The sequence below is a fragment of the Macrobrachium rosenbergii genome, chromosome 10 (genome assembly GCF_040412425.1).
Source record: "Macrobrachium rosenbergii isolate ZJJX-2024 chromosome 10, ASM4041242v1, whole genome shotgun sequence".
NCBI lineage: Eukaryota > Metazoa > Arthropoda > Malacostraca > Decapoda > Palaemonidae > Macrobrachium > Macrobrachium rosenbergii.
In genome coordinates, this window is record NC_089750.1 from 55,580,525 (window position 1) to 55,607,078 (window position 26,554).

A 26,554-nucleotide genomic window follows, 5' to 3' on the forward strand; every position below is an offset into this window, starting at 1 on the left:
TTAATGTCAAGTCTCTCAATCACTCAATAAAGAGAGTATTCGTAAATGAATGAAGACGAATTCCGAAAGTGCATTGAATAACAATAAAAAATTAATGTAAACTAACATGTGTTATCAGCGGATTAAATGACGGCTTTAGATGAGAAACTACAAGTTAAAACAGTTTAAGAAGCAATAACAAAATTGTTCAATATAATTTACACAAAAGATTTATACCTCGCATTAGTACCCTTCAGTTAAATCTACATTTTCGGATAAATTTTTGTTTATAATGTATCACATTGTGCACAAGGCACGTAAGTGGATCATGTGATTACAATGAAAGAATGAATATCAGGATTTGTGACTGAAAAGACAAAACAATATTCGGCATGCATGGAGAACTGATGGAGATGTAGAACAGAGGGTGGCCACGATTTATTGCGTAGATGATGATGTGCTGATAGTTATTAAGCGCTCTTTTGATGTATATAAACTTTTTGTGAAACGTTTACGTAGGTGAGGTTATGGTGGTGTGAAAGTGGCATGCTTAGATAATTCAAGCTTAAAGCCGATATAAGATATCTCACTCACTAGATTACCATAAAAAAGGGAAAATAATAAAAGAGATATTTTTTGCTCTTTATTTACTTGGAATCATATCAGTGCATAAGAGATATTTTCATGGGTTAGGTTTTCAAGTACAAGAAACCACATAATTGAAAACCTAATCCACGACAATACCTCGTATGCACTGATATGGCTTCAGGTAAAAAGAGAGCAAAAATACCTCTTTTATTATTTTTCTGTTTTTATGGTAATCCAATGAGTGAGATAACTTACATCCACTTTAAACTTGAATAGCCGACGTACCAACGTACACCTTCTCTTTCTACTGTCAGTCTCAGATTGGTGTGAACTAAAGAAATTAAAATTTGTACTCCTTCCCTAACGTAGGATGCAAGCATGACCATCAAGTTTATATAATTTTCCCTCGGTTTTTGCATATCAGCATCCCAACCTACGTGTCATGTTCTTATGTTGACACATGTCAGCTACCGTTCCAGTCTGATCTTTGAAATTCGTTCTGTCATGAAACAATGTTAGGTGGCTTGTTTTAAGAATGTTATATTAGAATGGAGGAAAGCAAGAGGTGTATTTTTACAGGGGTGAAGAAAGTAAAAAAAAATTGTAATTGAAGGTGTGAAATTTGAATAAAGGGGAAAACTATGTCATCAAAGCATTGTTACTGTGTTCACAGTATTAGAAGAATATTTTCGCAATTTCATAAACCGTATCCTTATATTTAATTGCAAAAAAGCAGGAAAAGCAGTCCCGTACATTTTTACAGAAATATTCTCCCAATGATAAAGAAAGTAAAGAAAATAAACGCATTGACATACTGGGCTTCAAAAAGAAGAAGGTATAGACAAAGAAAAGGAATATGGAAAACGTGCCACCAACCGACGACGCTGAGTGCAGCGAATTCCAATAAGAATTTGTCAGCTGAAACGCACCCATGGATTACATCACTTCACTTGATGCTTCAACAGTGAAATCTCCTTCGAACACTGGAACCCACTGTGAGAACAGCCAGGTTCGTTCTTTAAAAAAATGAATAAATAAATAAAATAAAATAAAAAATAAATAAATCTAAAATGTGGAATATATACATTTTTTTATGAAGACTACAGTTTATATATATATATATATATATATATATATATATATATATATATATATATATATATATATATATATATATATATATATATTTCTCCTTTGAGTACGTATAGTGTTCCAGCGTTTTGGCCAAATGTGAAATAAACCATTCATTGCATTATAACAGAATAAATGACAAATTTATTGATATAAAACCTATATTTTACAAAGCAGAGAGACAGACATTCACTAGTTTATGTTAGTTTAAATCCTTTTATAATAGTCTTCCTACTTTATTTTTTTTATTAAGATACTACTTTTTATAACATAGTAACAGAGAAGAGGACACTATGTTTCAATTTCAGAGGGATCTTATAGTTGTGTCATCTGACTTCAATTCCAGGATTAAGGTCAGTTCGTGGATCATGAAATATTGCCTGACGCTGTGCTTCAATCTGCTCGCAAATCCCTCCAGCTTTTAGGAAGCTGAGCAAAATTCATCTTCCGTGAAAATCAAACAGATAACAAAATAGGTGAAAAGGAATACGTTATTTCTTCACCAATTCTGTTCACGCAAATCCTGCTTCGTTTTCGGCGAATTAGATTTTAGTTGTTGCATACCGTCTCAGCTTAAGATATTGCAAAAAATATTTATCGAGTTATAGGTCAGGATTTTCAGACATTTAATTTTGTTCACCAGGTTACAAAAGTACTGTAATAGGAGTAAAGTCGTTAATTCTATTATAGAAATAGACAAATCTAACGAATAAAAATGCACATTCATAAGTATGTGCTATCTTAGCAGTTCAGTACAAAAATGGTAAAGTATTGTAGATAGGTCAACATATGTTTCCTGATTTAAAAAAATGGAGCACTGGTAATTGTGCAAAAAAGAATTTTAACAAATGGGACACTAGGCGAATCTTTTACCCGGGTACTCAGTATGTTAATTTCAACTTAATTTCATTTGCGACGCACGAAGGATAGCCATGTATTTTTCATGTCTTCCACTTCCATTTTTCATAACTTAGAAATAGAAACTACGCTACACTGTCTTTTTTATGTTATGTATTCATATGCAATAATATGTATAGTTCTAAACGTAAAAACCGTTACAGGGCTGTTTATAAAAGACAGACTCCCCATATATACATATACAAAGAGTTTTACTCTATATTCAGTATAGCTACGAAATTTTCCACTCTACCTGCCTGATATGAGAATGAATTTAGAAAATCAAAACATTATACAAGCAGCGGATTGTTGACGTTATCTTATCTTTACACCGATTTTTGAAAACTAAATTAACACCAGCATTCATAGCGAAGCTTTAAGTATCTTATACAGATTAATTTTGATATCAGAATTCGTGATGTCCTAAGTCGCTTTCATTCAATAAAAATATCGATAACTGAAGTCTCATATTTTTAAACAGCCTAAACATTCATTTTTTAAATATTTCTGATGTTCTGCTGAAAGATAGATATGATCTGTCTTTTAGTTATTTTCCAGTTTACATTCCTTATTAGTTATTATAAAGTGAGTTAAAATCATTTTATATATATATTTCATATATCATTATTCATTTAGTTTTCTCTGATTATCGTAAAGATATTGTTTTATAACAAAAGCTTCTGCAGAGTATATTGGGTTTGTTTCAAAGACGTTTAAGACAAGGATTATAGTTCAGCTAAGCAAAAACATATGAATAGCATAGGATGCATTCACTACAGTGATATCTTAATCTGCTATGCGCCTAGTTTTTTTTTATTCTAATCTGTGTGCCGTGTTCACATATCTGTTAAAGAAGAAACAAGAAACATTTCAAGTTTGCACAACCAACACGACTCTGACGCCAGGATCACCATTACTGATATATTGCATTACTGCTGTGAGGATTAAGTTACATGTCAATTAAAATATTACCATACTTTCTTTTCTGAAATTAGGCAACATTATACCTCTTTGCGATATCATAATCTCGCTTTTCTCGCATTCCGTTCACGGTCAAACCGCTAAAACATGGATTATCTACGCCTCAGGCTATCTTGTGGACTTGCAGACAATAACAATGCCTCCCTTGCCTTTTCACCCAATTTTCTTCATTTCTTCATCTAATGCATCACTTAGTTTATAAAAAAAAATCATTGATATGTAGAAGGGTTAATAAGCAAAAGCTTAAGATTCAGTAAATAAATAAAAATAAATGTCATTATCGAAAATTGGCCAATCAAGGTATTTTATTTTTATGTGATGTTTACAAGAAAAAGATAAGTCCAATACATGCATACAAAAGGTAAACAGTAGAATGATTAAAGTAAACGTTATAAAAAAAACTAATTAGTAGTAAATACAAAAATCCGCACTCTAATGGTCACGAACGTGCAGAGCAATTGCCATGTTGTATATTTTTACATTTTGCTGACAATCTGGGTACTTTAAATAGGCCTATTTGCTGGAAGAGCTCTTCGCTAACCGTTGGAACTCCGGAAGTTGTTTACCATGGGTAACGGTTAAATGGTTAAAAGATAAACCCACCGAGGCAGATACCCATGCATTTCAGGTGCTTGAGTTGCCAGTGTTATGGTCACCATCAGGATCGTAGCAAAGGACCCACTGTTTGTGCCATTTGTAGCAAGGGACACGTGACCCAAGACTGTCTAGAGAAATTCAAGGCGGGCGAAAATACTCCCAAGTGTCCCCATTGTTCTGAACAAGACACCCTACAAAAACTATTGCCTTAGAATTCCCGACAAAATACGCCTTTCATCTAGATACTCGCAATGACGAATATTACCTGCAATTTTTGCACTGGCATTTTCTTTATTATCAAAGGAATCCTCATAGTGCTCGTATCTTTATCAGACGAGAAAGGAATTAGTCTGTGGACGTATTAAGCGACAAAAGTAAGAACGGGAAAATACTTATTTAGGATATTTTTAATTGATTACAAAGTAACCACTTCTGAGGCAACAATAATTTTGACGATTCCGTGCTTTAAAAGAGGGTTTCCTCCAGACATTAACAACAACAACAACAGCAACAACTAAAACAACAACAACAACAACAATAATAATAATAATAATAATAATAATAATAATAATAATAATAATAATAATAATAATAATAATAATAATAATAATCCCTTAAGTTTGAAACTCTATCCAAGACATAATATACGTCCATTATTGTTTATGGTCCACGCACAAGGCTCTATAGAAAATAATTCTTACAGAACATTTTATTTCTGTCTTATTCGTAATTTATAGCGATTCTCTCGATTGGAGGATAAAATAAATATCTTCTAAAGAAAGAAACTTTACCGCAGTCGGAAGCGAGAGATGATATAAGTAAAATGCAACTCAAGAAATTGTTTAGGAGTGTGGTAGAAAATACGATTGCAGGCACTGGTACATATTAAAAAAAACTTATTTTCAAAAATATTAAAATCAATAACAAAAGGCCTTCATGTGCTCTGACATAATAAGCTTCCAATAACCCGCTTTTGAGTGCTTCCTATTTTTTTTTCTGTATCTCACGATCACAAGCATATACAGAAACCTACTTCGATATTCCGCTTTTATGTATATTTATGTATATATTCACCTTGCATTAGACCCTTCTGTGCTTTCTAAAAGCGATACAGTAAATACTTCTTTTTGGTCTATTTATACACAAGTTTCGTGAGGAGGCTCAGTATCTTATATATATATATATATATATATATATATATATATATATATATATATATATATATATATATATATATATATATATATATATATATATATATATATATATATATATAATATATCACTCAAAAAAATACGAAAAAATAAAAAATAAAATGAGAGTTAAGGAAAATGTAATACATTTTCAGCAGACTACCAACTTGGAAAAATTCTCGACGGTCATTCCTTTTTGTTGCCGATGACTTCATGTTGCATACGACATGAAAGCGCCACTATGTGTGACTAACGGCCCTGATTTCTAACACATCCGTTGTCACTTTGAGTATGCTCCATACCACAAGGTCTTCAAATATATTCAAAAGATTTCCATATGCAAATGAATGATTAAAACGCCTTTTAGTGTTAGTTATTAGTTAATTATTCACGGAGGAGTTACCGAATTTTGTTTTTAACGGTGAAAGGCGCTTATTTTCATCAAGGGATTCTGGTGTAATAATCTAAAAGCTATTTCAGTTTGACGTGAAATATAAGATAAAAAATAAAATTTTAGCCCTTTTATGAAAATATATACACTTAGGAAAAATTATCATGAGAAATTAATGGTTACCGATGCAAACCCAACTATTTGGGAAAACTGTTGTTCCCACAATTGTCTAAGTGGATAAGGTAGCGTCTAAATAAATGAGGCAAAAGTCTATTCATTTCATTAATGTTATAGAAATACAGAGACAACTGGTACGGAGATCATGTTCATACTTCATTATACCTCCAACAACTCTATACTTTAATAGCTAACACTTTGTACAGAGAACATGCCCCGGAGGTGATATTTGCCGAAATCTAAATCGGCCTTTTGTACATAGTGACACCTGACAACTATATCGATACGTAAACAGCGAGAGTGGAATAGGTTTTTGCAACTCCCATTCATACCTACGGCAGGTGATGCCGTCGGATAAAGTCAACAAAACATTCCCGTTATGGAAGGGTGCAATACGAGCGTTTATTGGTATTAGTTTTTAATAGCTTATTATCTGTTTTACCCACTCTAATTTTCTATTTATATCATATAAATTATTCTACCGATATACGAAGGCATTTATATTCAAATATTTAGAGATTATTTTTAATATCAAAATTACTGACAAGCGTAATTCAAAAATATGTTTTCTTTGAGGTTTCCTACAATCTTTATATGATTATATAATTTTCTATGTGCTACGACTACTTTTTAGGATAAAAGTTAAGGCATCACGGGTTCTTGAATTGGTAGGTTGTCATGATGAGCGCCTTGTATAAGGAGAGAGAGAATTGTATACCGTGAATTACAGTAAACAATTTTCTATTCTGGACAATTCACCTTTTTTTTCGTCAGTTTTCCCTGGGGATAACTGCTACATAAATCACGTTTCCTATTATTTGAATGTGTGCTCAAGTGATCGAAAACAGCACTTCAGGCTAAAATACATCAGCCGGGATTCGGCCGATACCTAAAATTGGTGATAGCCGGTTCACAGACAGGTTCCAACAGCTAAAGGTTAAAAATATGAATAACAGCTTTGTTTACAAATCTACGAATTATTACTAAGATAACTCTTAAGGGTCGTGTGTTAGAGTGCTTCTAAGTATTGAAGCAGGCGAGTAATGCTGATGATATTCAGGACGTAAACACTGGTTCGATTAGCCTAATATGCTTGTTTCGTTAGTTGGTGTTATAGTGGGTTTATTATATTGCCGGTACTTGTATATAATATGACTGCTGAGTTATTTTACATCTTACATCCCATCAACCCAAATAAATATTTTAGCAAGAACACCAAAATAATAATAATAATAATAATAATAATAATAATAATAATAATAATAATAATAATAATAATAATAATAATAATAATAATAATCAATGTCACTATCCGTGAAACGAGAATATATTCCACGAATTATAAAAACGTTTCGGTGACATTTAATGAAATATTTGAGGTTCAACCGTCAATAATTAAAACGGGATTTCGTAATTTACTTTGGCGGCGATTGCTTGCGGCATGAATGGTAGCCACAACTTTAGTCTTCGGTAAAGTCACCGTGGCACTGACGGTTTCCCATTAACGCTGTATCATTAAAATATGAAATACATGTTACAAAAGCTAGCGGGATCAACTGTATCAGTGGTTAAGTCAGTAAGTGTCAGTGATATTTCCCTCTCTGGATTTTCGCAAGTTATGGTTTAAATTGTTTACATGCTCATATCTACATACATGTACACATACACAAACACACATACAAACACACACCCCATATATGTATATATATAAATATATACACAGATAAAATACGCATTTATTTGTATATATATATAAATATTTATGTATATATATATGTATATATGTATGTATATACAGTACATATATACTTAGCCTATATTTATATATACACACACACACACACACACATATATATATATATATATATATATATATATATATATATATATATATATATATATATATATATATATATATATATATAAATATATATATATATATATATATATATATATATATATATATATATATATATATAAACTATAAACATAGGCTATGTATATATATACTGCATATACATACATTCATATATATACATAAATATATACATAGTTCTATTTTCAAGGCCCATAAAGCAGTGCCTGAAGCGTATAAGCAAAAGTTAAAAAAAGTTATATTCTAGGAATTTTTTAACTTTTACTTATACGCTTCAGGCACTGCTTCATAGGCCTTGAAAACAGAACTTTTCAGAATATCATAATCATCATTTTGACCAGTAGACAAGATGAAAACACTTTCTGAGTTTTTCCACTCCGAGAACTTTGCAAAAGTGGAGGACAAAATGCTTTCTCCCACTTAAAACTGAATGTAATTTTCTGAAACATCTGAAAGTACTTGGAAACTTTCACTTTATTAAGATTTGGTATTAATCTGGTACGTTTAGTTACATCAAAACGCAACTACTCACTTGTCCTACCTTGAACTTCCAATTCCTTCAAGCGAAGGTCACGTTCTCTCTGAGCTTTACTTTGGGAGCTTCAACGTGCTTCTTCTGAGCCGCTTGTTCTGCAGTTTTAACTTTTTCATGCTCAAGATTCAACCGGGTTTCAGAATCATTTTCATTGCTACTTATATCAAATTCTTCCTCTTTGCTAACACAGTGAGCTAAAATTTTCACAAAGTGAGCTTTTTTTGATAGAAACAGAACGTTTCATATATAATTTTTTTTTAAATGTTCGTTAATCCTTCTCTTTTCATTTTTTCAAGATCACGTCAAGATACCGGAAACTTGAACAAATCGGCCATAATTGCCATAGTGACTTTTTCACTAGTCATCATTATCATAACCACACAGTTTTGTACATTACTCAGTCACAATGGTTACATTCCCGGACGCATATTCACCAACTGTACTATGGCTCGGCACGTGCGCTGAGAAACGAGACGCTATATTTTAACATGAAACCATGGGATTTTTAAAAATTAATCTCATTATGTTTCCCACACCCAAATTACTACGAGGCCGATATGTTAACCCAACCTAACTTTAACTTATCCTAGCTAGGGACAAGGCAAAGAAATCGGGACCTTTTCATCATCGGTGGTGCCGAACCATAAAACAGTTGGGAAATATGCTTCCCTTGACAGGACCCGATTAATTGTCAAGGCTAACTTTATAGCAGAATAGTTACGCGCATAAAATGAACTGCGAGGTGTAAAAATATAAAAAATGACACCTTTTCTTCTTGAATCATCGAAAACAAGCTACATGTCACCGAAAAAGTAATTATCCTTCCCAAAAAAATGAACAGCACCAATAACAGTCCCACCAACAAAATGTCCGTTGAGTCGGGTAATCAAAAAATAAAAAATATCAGACAATCTAATATATAATATGAGACGACTGTAAAGGACTTATTATATCAGGCCGATAAGGACAGCAGCGTTCTTCACAAAGAGCGAATGAGTTGACGAATGAACGAAAGGTTGTTAAGTGCTGTTTGAAGCCTCTACCTTACTCATGTAGGCTTTGGTTGGACCAAACAGAGTTTCAGATCATAAAAAAGACATGCACTGTACATTGCCATGGATTTTGGTTAATAAAACAAGTATCATTATAAACTGAAGTTCGGAGTTTCTTAAAAATAAATAATCAATCTTACCAATACACGCACACAAACCCCCCCAACACACACACACATGTGGGTGTGTGTGTGCGTGTGTGCGCGCGCGCGCGCATTAACAAACAGAAATAGTGGAGGTATTTTCCCGTGGATTTACGAGAATCATTAAGTATTCAAGATTGTATGGTACGGGTACGGCAAAATAGTACTCCAGCTCCTGCCGTTTGCAATCATCTCAACTAACGTAGAGCCATATCAATTGCATCGATTTGAGTTCATTTGTAGTTAAAGTAGAAAATAGGATAGTAACTAACATAAAATTTCGTAATTAATTGTAAGAGATTCACGAATTGATTCATAGTTACGAACGAAAATGATTAAATACTTATCCCAGTTTTGTAAATAAACACCTTGCATATGTTTGGTGTAAAATCCTGAACGATAAACAAACTGTAAATCATAAGAAACTATCACAGAAGTTCAGTCAGTCAAGCAAAATTTCAGTCAGATACGTGATAAGAAGCCATCATTTATCTAAAGGAGTAAAAGAACCATACATTGCATGCAGTGCTAATGATTTTTATGTTTACCGTAAATATTTTCTAAATGTAAGTTTAGATGTGAGACATAAAAATAAACTAATATAGTAAAAATAGGATAAATGTGAAATAAAAAAAATTGAAAACTTATATTAATGAGCAACATCATTCTCCTTGATTATTTCCTTGTTTGCTTATGAATAAATCAGACTAACAACATCAGTCTAACACTGATGACATGCCCATTACAAGGACATTCAGGATGAGGTACTTTTATTAAGGTCATGTAAGACTTCTCAACTCTAGAGTACGGACAGCGCTGGATTAGGCGCACTGTAGGGCTACAAATTATGAATCTTAAATATGCACATCCCTGAGACATCTCACCATATTTTCGGTAATATTTTTACAGTTAATTTCTCTAGCACATAGATATATGCTGAAAAAGAGCACTATTACTTATATGATTTTAAACTAAAACTGGTATGGAGGTCGGAAATGTTACGATTAACTTCGCTTGTTAAGTCTGTATGCTATTCTCTAATATGAAATCAAACGTACTTTACAAAAACCATTTTTTTTCTCTAAGGTTAATATTTCTAGATCACGGTTCGTTTGTGTTCCAGTAGCCCATGAGCTAACATTTCAAAAAATTTCATAATTATTTTAGTCGATAGAGAGACAATTCTTTGCATCCATTTGCTAAATGCATCATAGTCAAAGAGTTCGTTACTGGCACACATGCTTACACTAATACGCTTATTATGAGAGATACTGGTTTAAATTTCACTTAATTTTATAGAGTAAAGCGAGATTCTAGTACCAGTGGGAAGGGAAACTTTGTTGTTTAATAAGGTGTAAATGTTTTGATGAAGAGTAAGCATGTACACACCGAAGTATAGGTTAACCAATGAAAAAACTACGGTATGCTGATGAGGGCATTTTGAAATTGCCTTGACATAAACGCTTCACTTTATCATTCGCTGTCAAATGATCTTACAGGTTCTATATACTAATATCAGGGAGATCAGATCTTTCTTTCGCCATATGTTTTTATAAGGTTGTTTATTCTTAATTTGATTTCCACTGGTGTTCTTTAACTATTATATGGATGAAAAATGGTCATTACTGCACATAAAGATAAAAAACAGAATCCAGCGTCTGGATAAGTAAAGTTGTCAAATTAAATATTTACAGAGTTAATGACTTTGAAATTGGACACGAAAATGATTATGTTTTCATGATAGTGATAAATAGAATTCAATTAATTAATTGCTTTCTGTTGTAAAATTCATCAATCAATAACTATGATACCATCTCTAAACAGCTTTCTTACTTCAGAAAACCAAAGACTTTCGAAACCTAATTTTCTAGTGGATAAAACCATATAATCTCGTCATATTGTTAATTCATTACTTTCCCCCTTAAATAAACAGAATATTTAATGCAGCTTATTCTCTCATCTTTATTTGAGTTTATGTTTGCTCTTCAAATATGATTAGTCCTTAATGTAACGCATTTAATACGTTTTCGTGCAGAAATACTAACATTAAAAAATGTCCACAATTATTTAAGCTGATTTTTTTCTTGATATTATACTTATTGAGATAAATATGGAAAATTCTCCATCACACGACAAGGATGCTAAGATATTGAATGTAAACTTAAAAATTTCCATTAGGTTTGCTTTAAAAGAAAATATTCGTAACTGTAATTTAAAACTTTTAAATTACTGTAACATAATTGTTTCAAGTTAACGGACTTAGATGAACAAGTACATTTGAATTAGTAATACTGAGATATATTTTAAAATGAACATTCGTTGTTGTGAAATAATGTGGTTCTACTGTTGATACAATAGAAATAGATTGTAGTGATGCGTAATAATAGGAGAAAGTTATTGCTCTTCCAAGGTTATTTACAGCAATTACAATAGATACAACATATAAAGACCTTTGAAAGTTTCCACCATGCAAAAAGCTTTTCATTCATGGAAACGAATAATTAGCCAAAATTCTATGACAATCATTTCCTATCAGAAAACAGTGTTCAAGGCAACGGTTAATAGTCGATAACTGATGATCATTAAAAATGTTTTCCGTTATTCTGGATAGCAATCTTCTTTCAATGGGCATAATGTCCAATAAAAGAAATATCTAATATTCCACCTGATCATAATAACGCACCCATGAATAAGAGGGAAGAGAAACATTCCCTACACAACAATCTCTCTCTCTCTCTCTCTCTCTCTCTCTCTCTCTCTCTCTCTCTCTCTCTCTCTCTCTTAGAGAGAGACCTCGCTCAGATCATCAGTTATTTAGAATTTCGAAATATTTCCTCATACCCGTGTGTTTGTCATTAGAGAGGGCTTTCTCTGATAAAATGAATGTAATCATAGAGGCTACTTAGATTAATCATAGGTTGAAAGGTGAATGTAGTAGTATAGGTCACTCGAAGACGGGACAACTGGATACCGTAACTGATATTGCTCAAAGTGTCTGTCGTATAATTTTCGTAAGAATAATAAAAGAAAAAAAAATTCATAAGACATCCCTCTTATTCACTGTACGCAGTGAGGTGTTGCGTATAGCAGGTAGACAAGAGAGTATATTTACAATTAAAGATTCTTGCTCTCTCACTTAAGATTTACGAGACTTTACCACCTGTTCTCTTTTTATGAGAATTTTTATTAAAAGAATATCTGAGAAATTCATGTCTATGAAAATTAGCTGAAGACACGCGAAGAAACCAATAAACTGAATCAAAACAGAAAGATATTAGGTAAAGAAAGTGTCAGATTGAAATGCAGAGTTCAATAAAAGGCTAGAAGCATGAACGCTCAACTTGCTTTCATCATTTTTATGAAGTATTGCTTCAAGTTTTAAAAGGAGTGAGCTATCAAATGAACCAAAGAAGAGGTTCGTTTGGTGATAATATTTAAAAAAAAATGAGGGGTAAACCAAGATTTTTAAATAAAATGAAATGAAAAAACATAAAAATAGCGTTACTAAAGGTATAAAAATTTACGATTTTTAACGTAAGCAAGAAAATTATATTATTCCAATACTTAAGTGGATATTTATCAAGAAGACTGCATAAACCAATATCTTGAACACACACTGTCAATGAATCCCGACGATGATCGTATCGATTATTGATAACCGTTTCACCATTTGACTTATTCTCACATCAGAAGGAGGGGAAGCGCAATAATACTTACGAGGACTTTAAAGCTAGTATCGCAAGCGCACGTGGCAGCGAAGATTACAGAGTAATACTGATCTGAGCCGCAGTACGATTGCAGCAGAAGTATCAAGTTGCGTACGTGGAATTCAATAAAAGACACCATCGAGTCAAAGCAACGTTTCAGTAATTGTTCGTGTTGCAACGTTTCGCTAGATTGCATCCCGTGTTGGACCCTGAGATTGTTATGGGCTGAAATATATATTTAGATATCACGAAATTATACACGAGCTGATGTAACACAGTTGCAAATGATGTCCTTAAAATCGAATGTGGAAGATATGTAAAGTTGCTATCGCCCACGTATAGTAGAAATAACAGTATTATTATTATTATTATTATTATTATTATTATTATTATTATTATTATTATTATTTATTATTGTCGTTGATTTTTATTGTTGATTTTTATTGTTGTTGCATTGTTTGAAAATGAACAACTGAAAATGATTTCCTCAAACGGGAAAGTTATAGACATGTAAATATTTTATTGCTCACGTACTAATAGTAATAACGGTGTTACTGTATTATTATTATTATTATTATTATTATTATTATTATTATTATTATTATTATTATTATTATTATTATTATTATTATTATTGTTATTATTGATGTTGTTGTTGCTTTTATTGCTGATGCTCCTGTTGCGTTTGCAATACTTAAAGGACACAAATGCAAAAACATTAGCCCTCGAACTGTATGAAAAAACCAATACGTATTGCCCTCAATCCTGTCTAATATAAAGATATTAATTCCATACAGTTACAAGTGCTGTTCAACAGTACCTAAGGAAAATACTTGGTAATATGAACGTTTTGCAAGCACAGTAATCTAGGTATCATGGAACTTCCAGTGGCAAGTTAGGAATTAATCGCAAAATATGATACACAGTGATACCAATACCATTTAACTAAAGGGAAGAAAAGTATTACTGTGTCCCGTGTATTCAACACATTAAGACACTTAGACTCTCTGAGACATACACACACGCACGAACTGCTGGAAGGAAGGAAAATTTTCTTTGCTATCAGACTGTAAAACATTGTTCTAATAGTGCTTTTTTTCTGAACTGAACTTCAAACTTTGTTACAACTTATGTTTAGTACAACATTTTGTGTAATGAAATAAAAGGATACAACATACAGCTCACGTTTGTTTTAACCCATACGAGTAATCAAAAACAATTGGGGAGGCAGAAGAAATACGTGCTTTTACATTCGTTAAGTAAGCAACTGTGGATCAATATGTAAAACTCCACACTTATTTCTTTTCTACTTTTCTCATTTTATGAAAATACCTAAAAGAAAAAGCACTTGTCTCGTGGATATCTAATTATAATAAATTGTTCCATAAAGTAGATAATGAGTTTTGGGGCTCGTTTTCTAATTGCTTTCCTTGACTTTAATTAACTTCAATTCTGTTTCATACCCCAGTTCTTTTCACTTTCTTCTAGTTCGGCCTAGATAACGGAATCAAACTGCCCGTCAACATTTTTGTAACCTAGAAAAATTCTAACCCCTGAATAAAAAGGCAAAGGCTTAAATAAATGATCACGAAATTCGTTGTCCGAAATAAACAAAATAACGTCTATTAACTAAACAATTTCACGTTCAAGTTTTATTGGATATAGTAAGCAAGGCATCAGCTATGACAGACAATGAAACTGAACATCGGTTGTTATTTATGTCAGGACGAATGATAAGTGTTGGAGTTTCAACTGAAATTTTCACACCAGCATAAATTTTTTAGGAGCCACCCACCAAAGCATGAACCAAAACCGGCAGTTTAGTTCTGCTTCCCGGACTATTAAAAGCACAGAGAGGGAAATTTTGATGTCGTCTCGTCGACTCTCTCTCTCTCTCTCTCTCTCTCTCTCTCTCTCTCTCTCTCTCTCTCTCTCTCTCTATCTCTCTCTATCTATCTATATATATATATATATATATATATATATATATATATATATATAATATATATATATATATATATATATATGTATATATATGTATATATATATATATATATATATATATATATATATATATATATATATATATATATATATATATATATATATATATATATATATATATATATATATATATATATATATATATATATATATATATATATATATATATATATATATATATATATATATATATATATATATATATATATATATATATATATATATATATATATATATATATATATATATATATATATATATATATATATATATATATATATATATATATATATATATATATATATATATATATATATATATATATATATATATATATATATATATATATATATATATATATATATATATATATATATATATATATATATATATAACCGCCCCTGCATGGAGTATCTCCAGTTGTATCAAATGTTTTTCCCCAAATGAATATTTTGTCCTGTTCCCCAACGCAGAATTAGAATGAATAAATAATTGCAAATATAAACTCTTCTTGTTTGGAATTACTCAGAAATGATGATAAACAGGCTGGTATTACGGCAAATTATTTCGGGAACAAATCCTTTGTGGCAATGAAAATACCGCGAGCTTCCAGATTAATAGAAAACTGTTTTAATAATCGTGAATTATCACAGAATAATCAAAGTTGTGAATATCATTTCCTGATGCAAAACTAATTTGTTGTGGAATTTAGTTTATTCTCATCTTTGATATGAAATTATGAAAGGCAGATTTTTCTGATAATTGCATCGGGTGCTCTTCAATCTCCAGAGTTGGTTATTAGAATATATGTTGTATATATTTCATTTGTAATGGATTTTGAGATAAGATGTTTTCTTTTACGTACAATTTGTTTTTTTATTTGTTTGAAAAAGCCTATTCACCAATTCTGACGTTCAATTATTCGTTATGTTTCATTAACTACTGAATCCTTTTTAGATGTTTTCCGTGAATCGTATTTCCATATGTATTGTCATTTGTCTGAAAGATTCATTAAACAAGTTTAGTTGTTTCATTTTCGAACTTTTTCAAACCGAACCTACCAAAGCGCTCTTGTGGCATACTGCTTTATTCGCTATTTTGCTGATAATGATACAGTTCTGCTGTTAGGAAGTATTGTAAGTAATGCATTTTATTTGATAAAGCCTTCTGAACCGCTACGTGTGAGCATAAATTCTGAATAAAAAAAGGCATTCTTTTACTTCTGTATCTTTCTCCTACTCATTGGGTTTAATTAAATATATGGTATGACAAACTGCTGGAAAGTCACATCTTTAGAATAACCATATTGGAACAAAGGACTGATAGGATTACGCGTCTTATCAGGCAAAACGTAATAATGAATGGCGCTCATTCGGAAACAGTGGAAATTTAGATATTGCATCATTTGATTTTAAATGATTTATGGCGCCATTCTTCCCATACATTTGATAACGATTATGACATATAATTTAAATTTTAAAAGCCACGGTGTGGTGTAATTCAGGAGTCTCTCGCATTCCTTAACAGGACTCATAAAAAGCAAATATTACCAGAAGCAACATATTAATTAACTATTTAGTTGTGCTAAGGGATACGTTTGACGGAATTTATTACCAAAACAGCAAAAAAGGTGTCATCCTATCTGACCACAGATAGAATGTGTTTGTATATGTACAAACACGTATTACGTACACACACACACAAGCATATATATATATATATATATATATATATATATATATATATATATATATATATATATATATATATATATATATATATATATATATATGCAGGCTGCGTACCATCGATGAGACTGAGGTGTAACAAGTGTATTTCATTTGAATAGAAGAAGTTGCCATTACGTTGCTTGATAAAAGAGACAGAATTAGGAAATATGAGTGGGACCGCAACTTGAATATGAGCAGAGCATGGAGACATCGTTAAATATGACTGTGGTTCGAGTCTTGTGCATTAATTGATCCTTCATTATCCCCTCTATTATCTTTCACTTCTTTAACTTGCTCTGCAGGTCCGTCCTATAAGTTAAATGACATTCAAATATACTAAATAAATTTTATTTAGTAGAGTTCTAATCTCCACACGTATGAAAATGGCTGTAGGATTTTCTTCTCTCTCTCTCTCTCTCTCTCTCTCTCTCTCTCTCTCTCTCTCTCTCTCTCTCCCAACCCGTCTGTGCCCTAGCTGAAAACAACGGATATCGGAAAGGCGCAAAGACAGTAATAAAAGTTAGGAAAAAAGAACTGGAGACATTACATCACTGCTTTTATGGTTTCCCGTCGTCATGGTCTTCCGCTATTATGAAAGATAACTTTGCCAGGTTCGATTTAAAATCTTCATGAACAGCCTCCGCTATTGGAAGGGGAAGTGCCAGGAAACTTAGATTTTTAAATCAATACTTTTCTTGCATTTCACCTAAAAACTTCCATTTCTAAAAGTGAAATCTTTGTGTTACATGCACACACGCACACACACACACGGAGAAATATATATTTATGTAGGTATGTATGTATTAACACGCATTTAGCAACAGATGTTTGATACTCAACACACTCGACCTCGAGAATAACGTGCACCTAAGGGGGAATGGTAATTGATAAGCGTCTTGTCACTGGTGTGTATCGGAGGTGCCGACTGGTTGTGAAACCACAACGTACTATGACGTTTTTACCACTGAGCCATCGAGATTAGTTAAAATGATACTAACTCCGCTGCAGATATTTCTATCGAAATCAGGTTTTTGTAGTTAGAATCGATATCATCCCATCTCCACCATGACAGGTGACTAGTACGTTTGTAACACGCAGGTCCTGGTAACATGTAACTACTTATGAATTTTTGTCACATAAACAGTTACTTTTTATATATTCACAGCTATTGCGCTACAAATATCGTTTGATATCCAATTCACTCTCCTTCGGGAATATGTACAGCAGAGTCGGTACTAACTTCTCTCTCTCTCGATGGCTGAGTGGTAAAACGTCACTGTACGTCATCGTTTCCTAACCAGTCAGCAGACTGAATCCCATTGGTGACGAAAAGCTTAGCAATTATAATTCCCTTTGGGTATATGATATATGTATGTATGTATGTATATATATATATATATATATATATATATATATATATATATATATATATATATATATATATATATGTATATATATAGAAGTGTATGTATATGTATATATATGTAAGTGTAATAGCCACAATGACCTCTAAACTTCTCGAATTCTTCGTGGTTTTTTGGATATTCTTGTCACTACAATGCCTCAAGATCCAAGTGCAAGAAATATGAAGAAATTATGATGTCCGGCAGTGGGAAGCGAACCCGGGTTCCTTAATCACTAATAGGTCACGTTGCCGACCTGACCACGTGGTCAGGTCGGCAACGTGACCTAGCTGTGATTATGGAAACCGGGTTCATTTCTCGCTACCGGACATCATCATTTCTTCATATTTCTTGCACTTGGATGTTAAGGCTTTGTAGTGACAAGCGTATCCAAAAAATCGTGACGAATTGGAGAAGTTAGAGGGCACTGTGGCTATTACAGTTACATATGTACCTGGTAATAAGTGACCAGTAGAATATATATATATATATATATATATATATATATATACATATATATATATATATATATATATATATATATATATATATATATATATATATATATATAAATATCATATTTGATATGTATATATATACAGTATATATGTATATATATATATATATATATATATATATATATATATATATATATATATATATATATATATATATATATATATATATAAATATATATACATATACATATATATATATATATATATATATATATATATATATATATATATATATATATATATATATATAAATACCGGAGAAACAATTAAGTACATCACTGTGCAAGGTGGTAATAGTATTATTTTGCTTGTCGCAGTCTTTCTGTTTACAAATAATGTCATAGAAAAGTAGATGATGAGTGGCATCTTTGAATAACTGAGAATAATAGAGACACCAGGTAAACTTTAAACTTTGCGAAACAGGTAACAATACTATTGATTTTACAGTATTATATAACCTCGGGATCCAAGTTTTATTTTCCGTTTTTTTCTGTATATCTTCGACTTCCGACACTTAACAAATAATGAAAAACCATACCTTGATCTTACTAGCAGGCAGACGTGTGCGAGTGTTCTTAATCCCAGGCCAGTTAAAAACAGGAAGCCAAAAAAAAAAAAAAAAAAAACAGTTCACCTCCATATTTGCAAAAGAGTAGATTCTTGCACAGCCCAACCTAGCAGGAGGTCACTTGGCAGACTCAAAAAATGGCAGAAGGAGGAAGGCAGGAACACACGAGTTTCACATTGTAACAGTATATATCTAAGTTTCCCAATACGTTATAGCGCCCATAGTGAATTCTGCAATAGATATAAATAAGAAATTTTAAAACTGTGCACAATTGCTTTTAGAAATTTACAATTGATGGTTATCTGTACGTTAAACGTAGTAAGAGATCACGCTTAAAACACAAAACACACAACAAGTTACAATAAAGACATTTTCAGTAAAATTTCACAGTTACAAAAGGTTTTAACACATTCACAAGGTTTAAAAAAAAAGAGAGGAGCTGACCTGCCAGAATAAAGTCTAGAATAAAACTAAAAAAAAGAAGTAACAAGTAAATAACAAGAAAAGTTAAAATAACAACAAATCATTATAAAAATGTTAAAGAGCCGAGGACTTGTTCCGTCTTTAAATACACAGCCCCAGCTGTTTAAATTCATTACTTGTTAAGTGTCAAAAGTTGGAGAAGTTATATAGAAAAATGGAAAAGACAAAGTTGGATCTCGAGTTTTCAGAGCACTGTCAAAACAATAATATTTTTCCCAATCTTGTCAAGTTTAAAGTTCATAGGTCGTCTTTATATCATTCGCAATTTTATAAAGATGTAACAGAATAACTAATTTCCAACGAAATATTTATTAACAAAAGTGGGTCATTAGCACAATAATACTATTACCTCCTAGTGCACTAGTGTACTTGATTTTTTTATATATATATATATATATATATATATATATATATATATATATATATATATATATATATATATATATATATATGTGTGTGTGTGTGTGTGTGTGTGTGTGTGTGTGTGTGTGCGTGCATGTGTATTATATTTATACATATAGGTGATTAATATTGGATTTATATTGCATCCCTTCTTGAGATTGCCAAGCCACTTAAAATGTTTTGGAAAAATGGGATGAATAAAAACACAAACTGTTTGTTCTTGTCTAGCTTTGACATAATCCCTCCTACAATGATAAGTCCACTCACCGGGCAAAATCACGACTTTTTTTAACGGTGTTTTATGCTGAAAAGCTAAAGAAATCTTTGGAGTGCTGCTGACGTACTGGAGTTGGGTCTGGTGACTAATCGGCATTCCGCCTAAGATATCTTGTTTTCTTACAAACGACGACGACAACAGAGTCGTAAATAGACGCAAGGAATGCAATAAAGAATAAATCAGGCTGCCGTGGAGAATACGGAAGAGGAATTTGATGAGGCCCTCGGGCCGCATTCTTCTTTTGGGTTTGCTTTTTTTTTATTTATTTGTACCTCATGGGTCTTGAGTTACCGGAAACTTTGAATATTTATGCATCTTAATATACGTACTGGCTTTATATCATTCTTCATCACTAGATTGAAGGTATTCCGATACGTGACGGTAATCAGTCACCAAAACTAAGCCACCTCGCCTTTGGTAAGTCGTCGGGTGTGAAATCGTGAATCCAGGTAAAAAAGTCACAAAAAAAGCCACAGGAAAGAAAGTCGCACAGGAAAGAAAGTAACAGGAAAAAGAGTCACATTAATCTTTCCTACATAGTGACCCCCAAGGGTTTTAACCGGGTATGTATCAACCTTTGCGGCGTGTGTAGTACGAGGCTGTTGTGATTTTTGTTTTCTTTTAGCCGGGTATGTATCCACCTTTGTGGCGTGTTTAGTACAAGCCCGTCGGGGATTTTTTCTAAACTGGTTATGTATCCACCTTTGTGGCGTGTTTAGTACAAGCCCGTCGGGGATTTTTTTTAACCGGGTATGTATCCACTTTTGTGGCGTGTTTAGTACAAACCCGTCGGGGATTTTTTTAACTGGGTATGTATCCACCTTTGTGGCGTGTTTAGTACAAGCCCATCGGCGATTACCGTAAAAACATAAACAAAAGACTGTAAATATCATAAAGATAATGACCCCCAAGAAATATTGTGAATTTTTCCCCGTGACTTTATTACCGGCCACCACAAACCAACGTGACTTTTTTTCTGTGACTTTTTTCATAGCCAAAACTTTTTTTTTTTTTCCTGTGACTATTATCGGCCACCGAAATCGTAAAGGAAAGGCCGACAGTATACGTATAAATACCTTGCATATAATCACCCCTGTCATCTTTACCTCACGCTGTTACTGCAGTATCAATTACAAGTTTAAATAACATCCCAAAGGAAAGTGATTTAGCTGAACTTGACGAAATAGTTCGGTGTGTTAATAGAGATGATCTTTAAGAACAACACTCTTGATGTGAGAGTGACACAAAACAACGGTTCATCATCGGATTCTACTTTGCCCAGGAGCTCCGAAGCTGTGGAGACCTTGTTAGCGATATCGCGGAAAGTGAACAGTATGCTGCGGAAGGCACAAGCGGAGAGATATTAAGATATACCATCTACGTGGAGCTAGGATGTTTTAACACTTTTGTCACACACAAAAATGAAAATTATACAATTTTGTCTTGGATAGGTTTGTCCTTATAGGATAAATACAACTAGAAAATCATTCGTAAATATGAATATGGTTTTAACAAAGGATAACGACTGTCCTGTAAAGATAACAGTTTTAAAGGGGAAATCAAAATGGATGCCACACAGCTTAATGTCAGTCATTCATATCAACCATAAAGGCTACTTCCATATATAACAAAACATTTTATGGGTTTTGAGGTTGGTGGATCTGAATTTGATTTAAGGTTGCCATTGAGATCTCATCTCATAGGGTCAAAGCGACCAGAAGTAGTATGCAGTTCTGATATTACGTACTATTTTGAGTAACTTATTAAAAAAAAAAGATGCTATGTACTTGTAACCAAATGTGAGAGTGTTAAACATTCATACTTTAACAATTATTCTAACATAAAATTAGATGTTACATAGTTTCCGTACTTGTTTACGTTCTTTTAGGTAAAGGCGATGATGAAAGATCATCGAAGCTGGTTTACCAAAATGTAATGAGATGAAGAATTCACAAGAGAACCACCCTTATTAACCTCAACCATGACCTACGGAGAGCTCTACAGAAAGCTAGAGTGCTGAATAGAAAATGATAAAATCCCAATGGGCAGTTACATTTAACAATTTATGTCTGTGAGGAAACATGATATCTAATGATTCAAGAACACACACACACACACACACACATAAACACATCAGGTGAAAATGTAACTTTTCTCATTTGTCACTTTGTTAATTTAGTATAATATGCAAAGTTGAACATATCACACACACAAACACACAAACACACATACTTACATATATATATATATATATATATATATATATATATATATATATATATATATATATATATATATATATATATATATTACATAATTTAATTCCAAGAATTTTTTTACTTTATGAGAATAGTATGGTACACTTCTCCATCTGTTGTAAAACACAAACTCACAAGTACACTCTATCCCGTAATTAGATTTTTAAGCAATCATTGTGCAATTATAGTTAATTATTGCATTCTACTGCCTACAACGCTTAAAAGTCTCTTCAAAGCACTTGTTTTTTTTTATCTGATCCTCTGATTATGATTAATCCGACCATCATAATGATGGGGATATGAGGCTGGAGTTCTACGGATTTTTTAAAATGTTAATCTTCTCCTGACTCTAACCAAGTTTACAATCTAAAGGGTGTGCAACTTCTAGAGCTATATGTCGGGTCTTATGTATAGATACGAACAAGCGCACACACACAGACATACACACACCTATATATGTAGTGTATAGTGTGTGTGTGTGTGTATGTATATGTTCAACTTTGCATATTATATAGAATTAACAAAATGACAAATGAAAAAACTTACATTTTCACCTGACGAATATATTTTTTAAATAAGAAACATTAACAAATGACATTTCGGAGAAATGTATAATCATTATTGGGCAGCTTGAAGTTCTGTTCATAGTTTTACTGTTATTGTTCAATAAAATTCAAGTCTGTTGCTAGTGCAGTACACAGCTTCGGAAACTTTTCTCATTTAAAGTTTTTCATTATTTTCCAATTTTGCTTTTCATTACGATATAAAAATGCCGCGTCCTGTAAAAAGTTTTAATAATAATAATAATAATAATAATAATAATAATAATAATAATAATAATAATAATAATAATAATAATAATAATAATCCCTACTTTTGATGGAAATATCCAGAATGTGTCGTCTATCCTTAGATCAAAGTCTTTTTAGTAAATATGGAGAAATACCTAAAAATTATTAAAACAGTTGTCTCGCTTTATTGTTGAAAATGATTATGTAGCTAAAAATTATATCAGAATAAATAATTAGTTTCTTTTTTTCGCTGATTTCGAAATGAACTGACGTCATTTCTTTACTCATTCTTTCTGGTAAAGCTTTGCATTTATTGGACGATAGATATTCCCACTGCAGTTAATGTCCAGATCATTGAAGAGTTTAATTCCAACGGTTTTTTAATCTTTAAATGCATTTTAATTCTGATATTCTTAGGAAAAGAATGTGCCATCAAAACTGTTTTGAGAATTACTATAGATTCCTTCGATTTCTCGTCATCCCAGGAGAAGAAAATTTATTAAGTTTGAGCAACAATGGTCATTTCAAATTCTAATGGATACGACGTCGATCATCATTAGACATTCAGCACCTGTGCTGAAGGTTCTCAGTTTTCATTAACATAATTTTACAGTCATTGATGACGGCTTTTTTCCTACATCCGTGCGGTTTTTATATCATGCATATCAGACCTCAAAAGCAGCCAACGTTATTTACCTTCTGAAGGACAGACGATTTGTTGATCGGTATAAAAAGTATATGATAAGGAGAATATTATTTCAACTGTTCCATAAATATTTTAGAGTAAAATCTTAATCATTATAACACCATACTTATCACAGTCACCGACAATGGCATAGTCAACCAACATTGAACCTTATTATGAAGAATAGTGAACACAGAATAGATGGACCATTACCTGCTGCTAGTTATGAGGTTAAACATCGTGCTCAGACAACTTACCAGTAAGATACCGGGCGCACTGTTGACCTTTGTCGCCAAGGTACGACAACAAAACCTCCAGGCTTGTTGGCCATGGTTACGCTAAGTCCCCAATCAAGCACTACTTGAGAAAACGTTGACACACGTCAGTCCATAAAATAGTCAACAATCACTTTGGAGAATTACCTTTCCTTGTTTTCATTGCCATTTTTGTCACTTTTGCTAATTCCTGCATATGAAAACAAGTATACTGAATAGAAGTTATAACTGACCATGTATGACTCACTTAGGAGAAACTGTTCTTGCAAGGATTCTAAAGAAGGGAAAAGTATTAGCTCGGTCTTAAGTTTGGCGTGTAAAAGTACATTCATGTTAACAGAAACAGGTACTGTTATAAGAAAGATTAAAATTAATAGTAATAAATCATTGAAGTACTTTGATGACATATTTTAGATTGAAAGGGTGTGAAAACATGATAAACTATAATTAGTTTATCCACAACAATATAGGGTCCACATTTACCTTGTTTCTATAATCCTTTTCATGAAATCCTTGGTACAAAATGTTAGACCAAATCATTAAGTCTGAAAATTTCAAGTTTTCACTTCTCTCTCTCTCTAAATTTTTTCAAAGATAAAACTTTAATTTTAATGTTGCACGGTATTGAATAACCAACTAAGCGTTATTTGTTGTCTAAATGCCTCTGCATATTTATTTTAATTTCCTGTTAAATTTACTTTAAATATCACAAGATGTAAGTTATTTACATTCTATTAAACTCAGTATTAATTAAGTTTTTAATATTCCTCTCGAAATATTGGATGGTCATCGTAAAAATATTTCACGTCTTTTATACAACCTTTTAAACATTCATAAAATCCAGCATTACCATAAAACCTTCATCTTCACAAGTCCTTTTATGATGATGATGCTACTGACACCATGATCATTTTAGTTTTATTCTCCTGTTCCTTTTTTTTAATTTTAGGGTTTTTGGAAGTGATATTGCTTGTGTGTGTCCTATTACCAAGATATGCAGTATGTTGCAAAAACTAGTCATGCAGTAACAACTCATTAATCCACGTTTTGTCTGTAAGATGATGATGTAAAAGTCCATTAAAACAACAGTATTACCTCATGCTCACTCTGTAACACAGGACCATCACTCGATGCCGCTTAAATCACTCGCAATAAATGGATGGTTGTTGTCGAGTGGCAGCGCTGTTGTTTAAGCAAATATCTCCAGGTAATTGGTCACACGTGGATTCACAAATCTATTTCGATAGAACGCATCTCTTAATTTAGCGTTAACTGAAACTGTTTAAACGCTGGCGGGGAGACAAATGTCCCATTTATTATTCATCTGGCGAATTTCGTCAAACGAAGATTGAATTTCATGGAGAGTATTAGTGAGATGAGAGTGTATCCCTCACACTAGAGAGCTTTGTAGACGCGAGTGCTGGATGTTGTATACCATTACTAGTAAAGGCTGTTGTTTAACGTGTACACGAGATGTTTTGCAATTGAGAATATGGAGAAGTTTTATGCGGATACGGGATGCTTTACTGATATTTTATTTTGAATATTCTGTTAAGGAATTTCTCTTTAACAAATGCAAAGAATCGACGTTTTATCAATGCGAATACCGGATATTAGCAGGTTTTGTCGGTAAAAATTTAGGATATTTCGTCAGTGAAAGTGGGTAGTGTTTTATTAATGCGATTGAGGCAGTTTCTAATAAAAATAAATAAAAATGTGGAATGTTTTGTTACTTCAACTTCCTAGTACAGTGCATTCAAAATATTCTGTTCTTGCGAGTTTTAGAGTAACACCTGATCTAAGTACGCCTTGTTTTCTTTCTTCATTTTCTTGCAATGGTTTTAGATTGTTTACCTTAAAATGTGTTATTGTTTTTGTTTGTTAAATAATTTTTACATGTATTTTGACTAATT

General features: G+C 32.2%; 1 long non-coding RNA gene across 1 annotated transcript in view; it reads right to left on the reverse strand.

The window, feature by feature from the left end:
* Positions 1-24,807, reverse strand: part of LOC136842643 (uncharacterized) — a 39,454-nt gene extending 14,647 nt beyond the window's left edge. The window contains exon 1 of the long non-coding RNA XR_010854292.1: positions 24,624-24,807. This is a non-coding gene — a long non-coding RNA (uncharacterized lncRNA). The remainder of the gene's footprint in view (positions 1-24,623) is intronic.
* Between the last annotated feature and the right edge of the window lie 1,747 nt (positions 24,808-26,554).